We start from the raw sequence: 10,624 nt of genomic DNA, 5'->3' as shown, positions 1-10,624 counted from the left end.
TTTTCAGAGCTGTAATCTGTCCAAAGATCTTCTGGTTTCCTGTGAACCAAATTATAAAAAAAATGGCAGTGAACACAGTAAAGGACTAATCATATGTGAAAGTGTGAAAGTAAGAGTGTGGATGACATCTGACTGTTTGACGACTGTAGTCATTCAAACCACAAAGTGATGACATGTCACTCAGTATTACTGACATAAAGTGTACTGGCCATGTTAAAGCCTGCCTTTAGTCATACAGATAGATAGTCACCATTAATACAACAGCAAACGTACGTCCTATACAATATGGGTACAGCGGACTTCTGGCTATATTTAGCCTGCCTCTAATATCCATTGACTATAGTAATATATTCCACTAAAGAAGTAAACTGGTTCATCTATATCATATTTACAAGATTTGGTTTGCAAAAGTACCATTTCCAAAAGCCAATCATGATTCATGAAAGTTTCTGGATTTTCCAAAATAATTATGCACAGCCATGGTGTCGACATCCACATATGTATAGATAGATATGCCATAATCAGTCGTTTAGGTACATCTTACATTCTATATCTCACCCTTAACAGTGATACAAAACCCTTCATTTCAGTATATTCAGTCTGCCAATGAAGATCCACAATATGGGAGTAAAGAATAATAGCAATCTATCGTGTATACAGTGGAGGTACTGAGCAGATGGGTATATCTTTTATGGTCATGCAAAAAAAACTGAGTAGATGGGGCACATTTAAAAATGCAGATTAGACTTTAATAGTTTAGTAATTTTTCAATGTGTAAAGACCATTCTGACATCATTTCCCATCTGATCACTTTTAGAATCATTTTACACAGGAGATTGGCTTCATTAGACAAAAGAATGGCTAAAGGCTTCACAAACACACATCAGCCTTCACTTGATAGCCCAAAGTAATCAAGCAGTACTCTCCAATATAAAATAATAATAATAATTTGGTGCCACAGTTTAATGCCTTTAAGGAAGATTTATAACAATAATATAATATTGTTCTTTAAATACACTTTGCAGTTAAAATCTTGTTACGTGAATATTAACAATTAAAACTTTAATGAATAATGACTTACTAATAAACAAAGAAGTTCTGTGAAAAGATTTGAATCAGCCAATTATTTCATTACCTAATACAGCTAAGACATCAATAGCCGAACCAATGTTATGCCAAAAGTCAGTACATTATTTTAATTTTAGAGAATGGAAAAAGTGCACATTAAACTCTGATGAGTGAATGAAAGTTCTAAAATTGTTAATGGATATTTTTATGCGTTTTGATTTAAAATAGTTTCTCTGCCTAATGAATCATACTTGCTTTAGTATATTTGTTTTTGCTGGAGGAAGTCATTTACATAAGAAATGTAAGATGTGTAAGTATTTAATGTCTATTTATGATCATCTCAACCTGTCTGCTAACACATTGTGCTGTGAAGGGGGGTAAGCTGCAGTCAAAGTCATGCTTACACCATTGCTGTCGCCTTGGTTTGTATCCTGAACCTGCACAGTTTATGTGTCACATCACAGTGATATTGAATGCCATAATCTACAGGGCTCCTCCCACCTTGATCATGTGGCATAAAGCCTTTGTCTCCATAATACCACCCATCATACCTTTATCCATCCATCCATCCATCCACAATCCCTTTTCCCATTTTTGCACATGGGGTTGGTGTGTCAGTGACAATCATCTAGAGCCAAGGTTCACACCGGCTTGTGGTTAGGCCTGGCATGGCTGTTCTTCCATACCACACACTTGCAGGCACACTGACACCTATGGCCAATTTAGAGTATCCAGGCCACCTAATGCATGTCTTTCGAATGTGGAAGGAAACTGGAGCACCTGGAGGAAACCCACATGAACACACCTAGCTGAGAATCAAACCAGAGAACCTCTTCCTGTGAGGCAACAATGCTTTCCCCTGAGCCACTGTGATGACTTTTTATATTTATATGTGTCATCTTAATTTTTCTATCCCATGTCCCTTGTACTGGGTGAATGCACACATGGGCTCCCTAGGCAACATCTGAGGAGTCCATGGTAGGGATCCTAGTCTTCTGGGATACTTGAAAAGCAAACTTTGATTGAGCTGGCACTGCTGTACGTATGATGAGATGCTATTTCTGTTGCAAGGGAAAACAGGAATGTTGGTCTACATGGATTGGGTGACTTGACCTCACCAAGACCAAGACACTTTAAGAATGCAGAATGCCATGCAACCTAACCCTCTAAGGAATGACCTTGATGATACTGAATCCTGCTGTAAAATCTTCTACAAGTGTAAAGTCAGGTAAGATACTTTATGTTAATGGAAAAAGGCTCTGTGTCAGGCAGTGTTTAGGCATGCACCAGGAAAACTACATTTTTTGATAAGATTAGACTTAATTTGCTATTGCTGATGGTGAAACTCAAATCCCTGAATGGATGAATTTCAAAGCCTTATCTATTCTTGCTAGAATAAGGCAGTTATCAAGGAAAGAGTAAATGTAGATGTCCTTTGTCCTAAGTTAATGAAACACTAGTGATAGGAATTTGGATGAGTAGACAAACCAAAAGGTAAAGATGTGAATTGGAAATGCCCCCTTCCCCCTCACACACACACACACAAATACACACACACACACACACACACACACACACACACACACACACACACACACACACACACACACACACACACACACACACACACACACACACACACATCTTTAACCTATGGAACTGTCTGCATCAATTTAATTTCCCTAAGTCCCTTGGATTTCTAATACCATGATGGGAATTTAACACTTTCCTCAGTCAAGGTGGGATTAAATTCATGAAGTTAGTATCGCTTCAGTCTTTGATGTTAGCCTAAAGTGCTCTTCTTAGCTCCAGGAATGTACCGAGAATTGGCTCCTGTAATTCATACGGACTTACATGTATTGGTAGTATATCTAAGTTGTTGTGTCTTTCGGCTTTTCCCGGTTAGGGGTCTGCTAATGATTGGCTGTAGATTTTTACATGCTGAGTTGCCGGCCCTGACACATAACCTTCAACGAAAGTACGCCCATTCGCACATGTCTCCACACAGAAGACGCTCTAGCTGAGAATCGAACAGGACAACGTCTTACTGTGAGGCGACAATGCTACCGCAGCACCACCACTGCAGTTGGTAGTATATCTAAGTATGACTGTATTTTTTTTTTTATTAGACCTTTTACTCCTAATACTTTTTGAACTGTCTGGTTATCTTTCTTCCACATATATCTCGTTTCTGGCTGCAAATCCTAGTATTTTATGACTTATTATCTTCTCTATATGTAAGACACTGTAATCACTGGGTGTAGCTATTTCAAAGATTTTATTTATTTATTTATTTATTTGACAAGAATGTCCAGCTAAGATAATATCCCATTTTCAGTGGAGGCCTGCAGAGAAAAACTCCACATTGATATAATATGGTTACAGTTAAATAAAGTTATTACAAAGCCTAATTCCAAAGAATGACATATTAACTAAGCAAAAATTCAGCTGCGGCTCACACAATGTTAACCTATACAAATATACTCCTTTTTTTAAGTGAAAAATGATAATGCTATTGTGTCTGCTTTGGATGGAAAAATATTGTCCACTCAGCAGATGTCAGTGTTGGATAAGAAATAACCATGACTGAGTAGTGAGTTAGATCAGTTATGGGATACAATTATATCCAAAATTCAGCAGCATGAGGGTTTTGAATAAACAGATAACATTTCTGGAGATATACATTTGATGTTGCATCTACTGACTTCTCAGATCTGCTCTGCATCTTTAAGCAAAGCAAACGATCATGACCAAGCAGTAGTTTTGATGGTTTCCTTCTACAGTCAGGAAGTGAAAGCATCATCTGCATCAGGTGTGCTAAAAGAGTCATTTGCAGATGTTGTAAATCAGAATTAAATTTTTGCTGGAACTGTGACAGTGACCAGAGAGGTGGAGAAAGAGAGCAACGAAGCAGCCAAGGCATGTTTTGCTGAAATGTTGTTAGACTAATCCAAGGTCCTGCGTGAACAGATACATTTTCTTGGTTAAGGTAATTAAGCTATTCATAATCAAAAGTTCACAAATGCAAGCTCTAGTGTACACTTTGAATCTGAAACCTTTTATAACCTTAATTTGAAAAACTGAACAAGCACTTCAGACTGTTCTACTCAATTGTGAGGAAAAGCAACTACTTGATTCTTAATGTTACTTTTTTGGCATACACATACATCTTAATATGTACATACTAATATGGGCACACTAGTCCATTTTAAATGAACAGCAAGTGAGAGCTGCTTTATTAAAGCATTATTTTGTGCAACAATGTTTGATAAAAAATTACAGCCAGACCGGGAATATGGGCTGTTATATAGACTATACAGTTCAATATAAAATGGTGTGTTAGTGTATCTGGAAAATCATTTTTTTTCTTTCAACAAGTTGATATGCTGTAAAGGAAAGCCACATGTGTAGATCAGTGTGTATATTGTACCTATTCAGCCACTGCAGTCAGAAAGCATGTGCATATAAGTTACTGAGATTGTGCGAGATTAGTGCCATTTTGTATAGTCATTCAGTGTGAGTTCCAGCTTGAGTGGAGATGTACATGTGGCTTAGAAGTAATGAGTCAGTCAGTAAACATACAAAGTTCAAAGTATATGTTCCAGTTATAGCTCCTACTGTGTTTATGTACAGTAAATGATTTGAACCCATCTCGTGCCTCAGTGTCTTATTTGAATACACGAGACATGCCACATGGTGTCAGAATGAGAACCAAAGTTGAAGCAGCTTGCAAACCATGAAGCATGCAGTTAGAAGTGGAGTAATATAAAGGAGTGAACTCACAAACAGGTCAGTGGTTATTCAAAGGTACTTAAACTTGTTTTAAATTATTTTCAGTCATCAAACATGTGACATAGCATTTGAAGGGTTTAAAATAATTTGTGAGTTATTTGAAATGTCTGAAACAGCGGCATAATGATTAAAGTGTTAGAAATAATCTCTGAAGTGTTTAAAATGTTTGAAAAGGGTAAAATGTCCAAATTGTTTTGCAATGTACAACTGTTTCATAGTAAACAAGACTTTTCAAAGTGTCTGAAGTATCCGAAGTGTCCGTGGTATTTGCAGTGTTAAAATATAGCATTTTTGGAGAGAGTGGTATGCATTTAAGCATAATTACAAGTACCAGGTATATACTTATGTTTAAAAGTGATTAGTTGTTATGACAGAGGGATTTTGCAGATCTGAACCACTGGTGTTTCATGATAATATTGTTGAAAATTGGCGAGTGTTTGAGCAAAAATATGATATTTTCATACAGGATGCATTTTCTGATAAAGATGTACATGCAAAGGTATTTATACTTCTCAATTTGGCTAGCTCAGAAGTCCTTGAGTGAGAATGTTCATTTGTGCATACACCTTCTGTGTATGCAGGGAAGGGGAGGGGGAGAACTGCCATACTGTGATACAGGCTGAAATGCGGGAAGACCCTGAGAGCTTAAAATGTTAAGTTAGAGAAATGTGTAGCCCTCAAATGAATATTATAATGGAAAGGCATAAATTTTACACAAGAAATCAAAAGCCTGGTGAAACTATTGCAGCACGTATTATTGACTTAAGAAATAAAGCTAAAACATGTAGATTGGGTGATCTAAGAGTTGAGTTGATAGAAGACCGTCTTGTAAATGGTGTTAATAATGATGCAGTGAGAAAGATTTTGCTTCAAGATAGTGAATTAAGATTGAGTAAAGCCCTTGAGATTTGTAAAATACATGAGATTACAAAAAAGCATACAAATATGCTTATGACTGAGAGACGCATGTTTGCAGTATTTGCTAGTGTAAATGTTAATAGTATACAGCAGAAAGTTAAGATGAAAAAAATAAATAAACTGAAGGATGCCACTCCCAACTTCATTGTTAACTATTGCAATTGGGGAGGCAGTCATGAACATAAACAGGAAAAGTGTTTAGCATTTGGTCAGTAATGTCACAAATGTAAAAAGTGGAATCATTTCAAAAGGCTTTGCAAAGTCTAAACTGCTGCAGATTTATGTTAAAATCGAGTATCTAAGGAAGCAAGTGGATCAGATAGAGACTGTAGCAAACTCTAAGAGCTGTGGGCAAACTTTCTATGTTGATGGTGTCTCTGATTGAAGAAACAGTTAATACAGTAGACTATCAGTTGTCAGCAAAGAGTGAAATAATTTGTACTGCACAAATTAATGGGAAACCTGTAGATCTTAAAGTAGACACTGATTCAAAGTGCAGTGTTAGTATCAGTACAAATGTTTGCTAAAGTAAAAGCTGGTGAGAAACTTGATTCAGCATAGTGTGCAAAACTGGTTGCTTATGGTGATGACGAGATTCAACCTGATGGGGCAGTAGTTCTTTAATGCCATTCTGTTGGAAACAGCTATGACTTGCAGTTTTCTGTAGTCAAAAGGCACTTGCAATCATTGTTAGGTCTCAAAGGCAGTCTGAGAATGGGACTGATTTCATTTAATAGAAAGGTTTACCATATAATTATGAACAATAACGATAAATTTTCACAGAATATTTTTAATGAATATTCTGATATTTTCAAAAAACTTCCAGTCACATATTCCATAAAATTAAACCATGAACTAAGCCCAGTTGAGAGACCAGCATGGAAGATTCCAGTAGCAATGCAGAATAAAGTAAAAGCAGAACTAGACAAAATGATGCATTTATGTGTCCTTACTCAAGTAGAAGGACTGACTGAATGGGTATCCTCCATGACTGTAGCTCATAAGAAAAGCTCAGATGATATTCAAATATGTATTGATCCAAGAGACTTAAACAAAGCACTTATGTGCCCTCATCACCTGATGCATACAGTAGAAGATGTAGCCAGTCTCCTGCCAAATTCCACTGTTTTCTCAGTCTTAGATTCAAAAAGCTCTTATTGGCAAATTTCGTTGGATCATAAATCCTCATTGTTAACCACATTCAGTACACCATTTCAGAGGTACAGATTTTTGAGAATGCCATTTGGAATCAATTCTGCCAGTGAAGTCTTTCAACATGCCATGGAACAAGTGTTTTCTGGTTATCCATGTGCTATTATAGTAGACAACATTATTGTTGGAGGCAATGGTGAAAACAAACTTGATAGAAATCTCAGGAAAGTTCCAGATCATACACTTGAAGTAAATCTTAAACTGAATCCTCAGAAATATAAATTCAGTCTGAAAGAAGTTACTTATAAAGGTCATTTGTTTACTAGTTCTGGCTTACAACAAGATCTGTCTTAGCAAGCAGCAATTCTTGAAATGCCAGTACCAGAAAACGTCACATCTTTACAACGTTTTTTAGGTATGATCAACTATTTAGGAAAGTTCATCTCAGACTTGAGTGAACTTTCTGCCCTATTACATGAGCTGACACACAAAAATTTAAACTAGTCTTATTTGGAACAACACCAAAGAGAGTTTGATATTCTAAAGCAGAAAATTGCCAGTCCATCACATTGAGCTATTATGATTTTCACAAACCTGTAACTCTTTCTTGTGATGGTTCAAAGTATGGCCTTGGTGCAGCATGTCTTCAAGAATGCATACCAGTAGCCTATGGATCAAGAACTTTATCTCAAACAGAGATACATTATGCACAAATAAAGAAAGAATGTTTGGCAGTAGTGTTCACATGTTCGAAGTTCAGTGATTATATTTATGGCAGACCTATTTAAATAGAGACTGATTACTAACCACTAATGACAATTTTGAAAAAGCAAATGCATACAGCTCCAGCATGATTGCAATGTGTGATGTTAAAATTGCAAAAGTACAATTTCAATATTGTTTACAAAAAGGGAAAACACTTGTAACTTGCTGATGCTTTGTCACATGCACCTAAATAAAGAACAGACCAGCATGAAAATAAAACAGCAGACTTTGAAATTATGGAAGTCAGATTTTTTTTGTCATCACACCTTGATAAACTAATAAATCACACAGCTTCAGGCCCATTTCTGCAGAAGCTGAAAAATGTTATCAGTAAAGGATGGCCAATATGACAAACCAGTTTACCACTAGACATTCAGCAGTATTTTCCTTACTGAGAAAAGCTCATGATGGAAGATAGAATCATCATGAAAAGTCTAAAAGTGGTAATTTCTAAACCATTACAACAGGAATATATCAATATCTTGCATCATGGTCACCCTTCTATGTCCAAAGATATAGAAAGAATTACCATGGTCGACAGTTGCTACAGATATTTTCAAATGGAATGGTCAACATTACTTAGTATTAGTAGGCTCTTATTCAAATTAGTTTGAAATTTACCTACCTCCTAACTTGATGTCCAGCACTGTTATTACAAAATTGAAGAAACATTTTTCTGTCCATGGTAGTCTGCACAAAGACATTTTTGGCAATGGTGCACAGTTTACAAGTCAGCAGCTCAAGAAATTTGCTGAGTCTTGAGAATTTGTTCATATTACCAGTAGTCCTGAGTATCTCCCTTCCAATGGGTTAGCTGAATCTTGCAGTTCAGATTGCAAAATGTTTTTGGGAGAAATCCAAGAGAGATGGTACCGATGTTTTCCTTAACTTACTCAATCTTAAAAACATTCCTCGAGACAACTTGCTTGGCTCACCTACTCAGAGATTAATGTCCACACAGACTAGAACAACTTTACCAATCAGTAAAAAATTGTTACTACCAAATGCAAAGAACAACAGAGTGGTCAAGGCTCAATGTTCAAGAAAACATCAGTCACAAAAATTGCACTAAGATAAGACCAGTAAACCCATTAAACCATTACTGTAAGGAAAAGTAGTGAGAATGCAAACATCTAAAGGATATGACCGAGTGGAAATCGTGAAGAATATTTGTGAAGTACCGAGATCTTACATCATGCAAACTGACAGAATGGATTTCACAAGGAATCAAAGACATGAGTAATCTGTATCTGAACCAGTGATGCAGCAGATTGCCTGTGCCAACGGCTCTAATTCGCAAAGTGACTTTATACCTGTTCGGATCCAAAAAGACAGTCTGCTTCCTTCAAAAATTCTTGATGCCATCCCTAATGTTCCAGTTTTGAAAGAATCCCCAGATGCTGTCCTTGTTGCTAAACCCAGTCAGAATTTCTATGTTACCAGATCAGGTAGAATTTCCAGACTGAATACTAAATACACAGTGACTTGGACTTGGACTCAGTTTTGTTTAAGATGTTGATATATTGTCTATCTCTTAAAATGTCTTTGTTCGCCTATATGTTGAACAAAATTAAAGAGGGAGTATGCAGATCCGCACGTGTGAGATCCGTGCCATTTTGTATAGTCATTCAGTGTGAGTGCAAGCTTGAGTGGAGATGCACATGTGAGTGTGTTAGAAGTAATGAGTCTGTCAGTAAACATACAAAGTTCGAAGTGTATTACAGCTCTTGATGTGTTTATGTACAATAAATCACTTGAACCCATCTCATTCATCTTTGTCTCATCTGAGTACACAGGACATGTAACAACATCATTTTTGGGGGGGATGAAACTGCTTGAAACTTATTTGTGAAACACTGGGGAAATGTCATAATTCTTGTTGCGTATTGAGGCTCATTTAGGAATAGATGTCTCAGATGCTACCACACAAGGAGAAGAGAATACAGATCCTATTACATAGCTGGCAGAATTAGTCTTCACAATTTTCTCAAGAAGCAAATTCTCTTCCAAGTTTCCTTCTCAATAAAAGTGTAAGGTGAAGATACTGGAAACAGAATTTGGTCAAGAAAACAGATTTAATTTTTTGGCAGTTTCAGAGAAAGAAGGTAGAAAAGGTGATACTGAATGAAATATAAATGATCACACATAAAAAAAAGGTGGAATAATTAATTTCCAAGTCATGATGCTTCTATCAGTTATTGTGAATAGTATGCAAACAGAAGCCTGTAGATGGAGTATTACATGTTGGTTAAAGAAACAAAATACAGATTTTTTTTCTGGTTCGCTACAGCTGACTATCACTTACTCTCAGATTCTTTTGTCATCCAATAGTTCTACTGTCAAGCTAATCCTAATCCATACACATGGCCATAGAAGAGACCAAGGACTCTGAAGCAGTGTCATACTCCTCCTGAGGAATGTTTTTGAATTTATTTTCCCTACCCCTGTGCACAGATAGAAGCATCCCAATGGCAGGATGTGCAATGGGCATCAGTGCTGAACAAGCCCTCACTTCTCCAAGTGTCTGATATTAGCATGATGCCCCACCCACTCTTAGGAAGGAACTTGTGCTTGTTTCCCTAGACTATATCAAGGAATTCAAACTGAGATAGTGTGCTCTGAGCATGTATTCCTACTACTGCACCCCCAGGATGGATACACCTATCTTCCCTGCAACTCCTCAGACACCAAAGCTGCTAATTGAACTTGGGTCGCCTGGTCAATAGTCAGGGCTTTATCCCTCACTGCAATGACACTGGAATAAAAGCAAAGATTTGCTTTTTTATGGGTTATTCAAAATGCATTCTTTTATGATACTGTTTTTTTTTTTTTGGGGGGGGGGTTCTGTTCATTGGGTTGGATTCTGTTTGTTAGGTTCAGACATTTGTCCAATGTTGTTTACTGGTCTTGCAGTAGCCATTTTAAAATG

At 36.8% G+C, this 10,624-nt stretch overlaps 1 protein-coding gene across 3 annotated transcripts in view; it reads right to left on the bottom strand.

Moving 5' to 3' along the window:
* Positions 1-10,624, bottom strand: part of LOC122802731 (acetylserotonin O-methyltransferase-like) — a 332,448-nt gene that overhangs the window by 47,479 nt on the left and 274,345 nt on the right. The window lies entirely within an intron of this gene.

The sequence above is a fragment of the Protopterus annectens genome, chromosome 5.part0 (assembly GCF_019279795.1).
Source record: "Protopterus annectens isolate FY-2018-M chromosome 5.part0, PAN1.0, whole genome shotgun sequence".
In the NCBI taxonomy this organism is placed as follows: Eukaryota; Metazoa; Chordata; order Ceratodontiformes; family Protopteridae; genus Protopterus; species Protopterus annectens.
The sequence above is the reverse complement of the archived record's forward strand: the minus strand, read 5'-3'. Positions and strand labels throughout refer to the sequence as shown.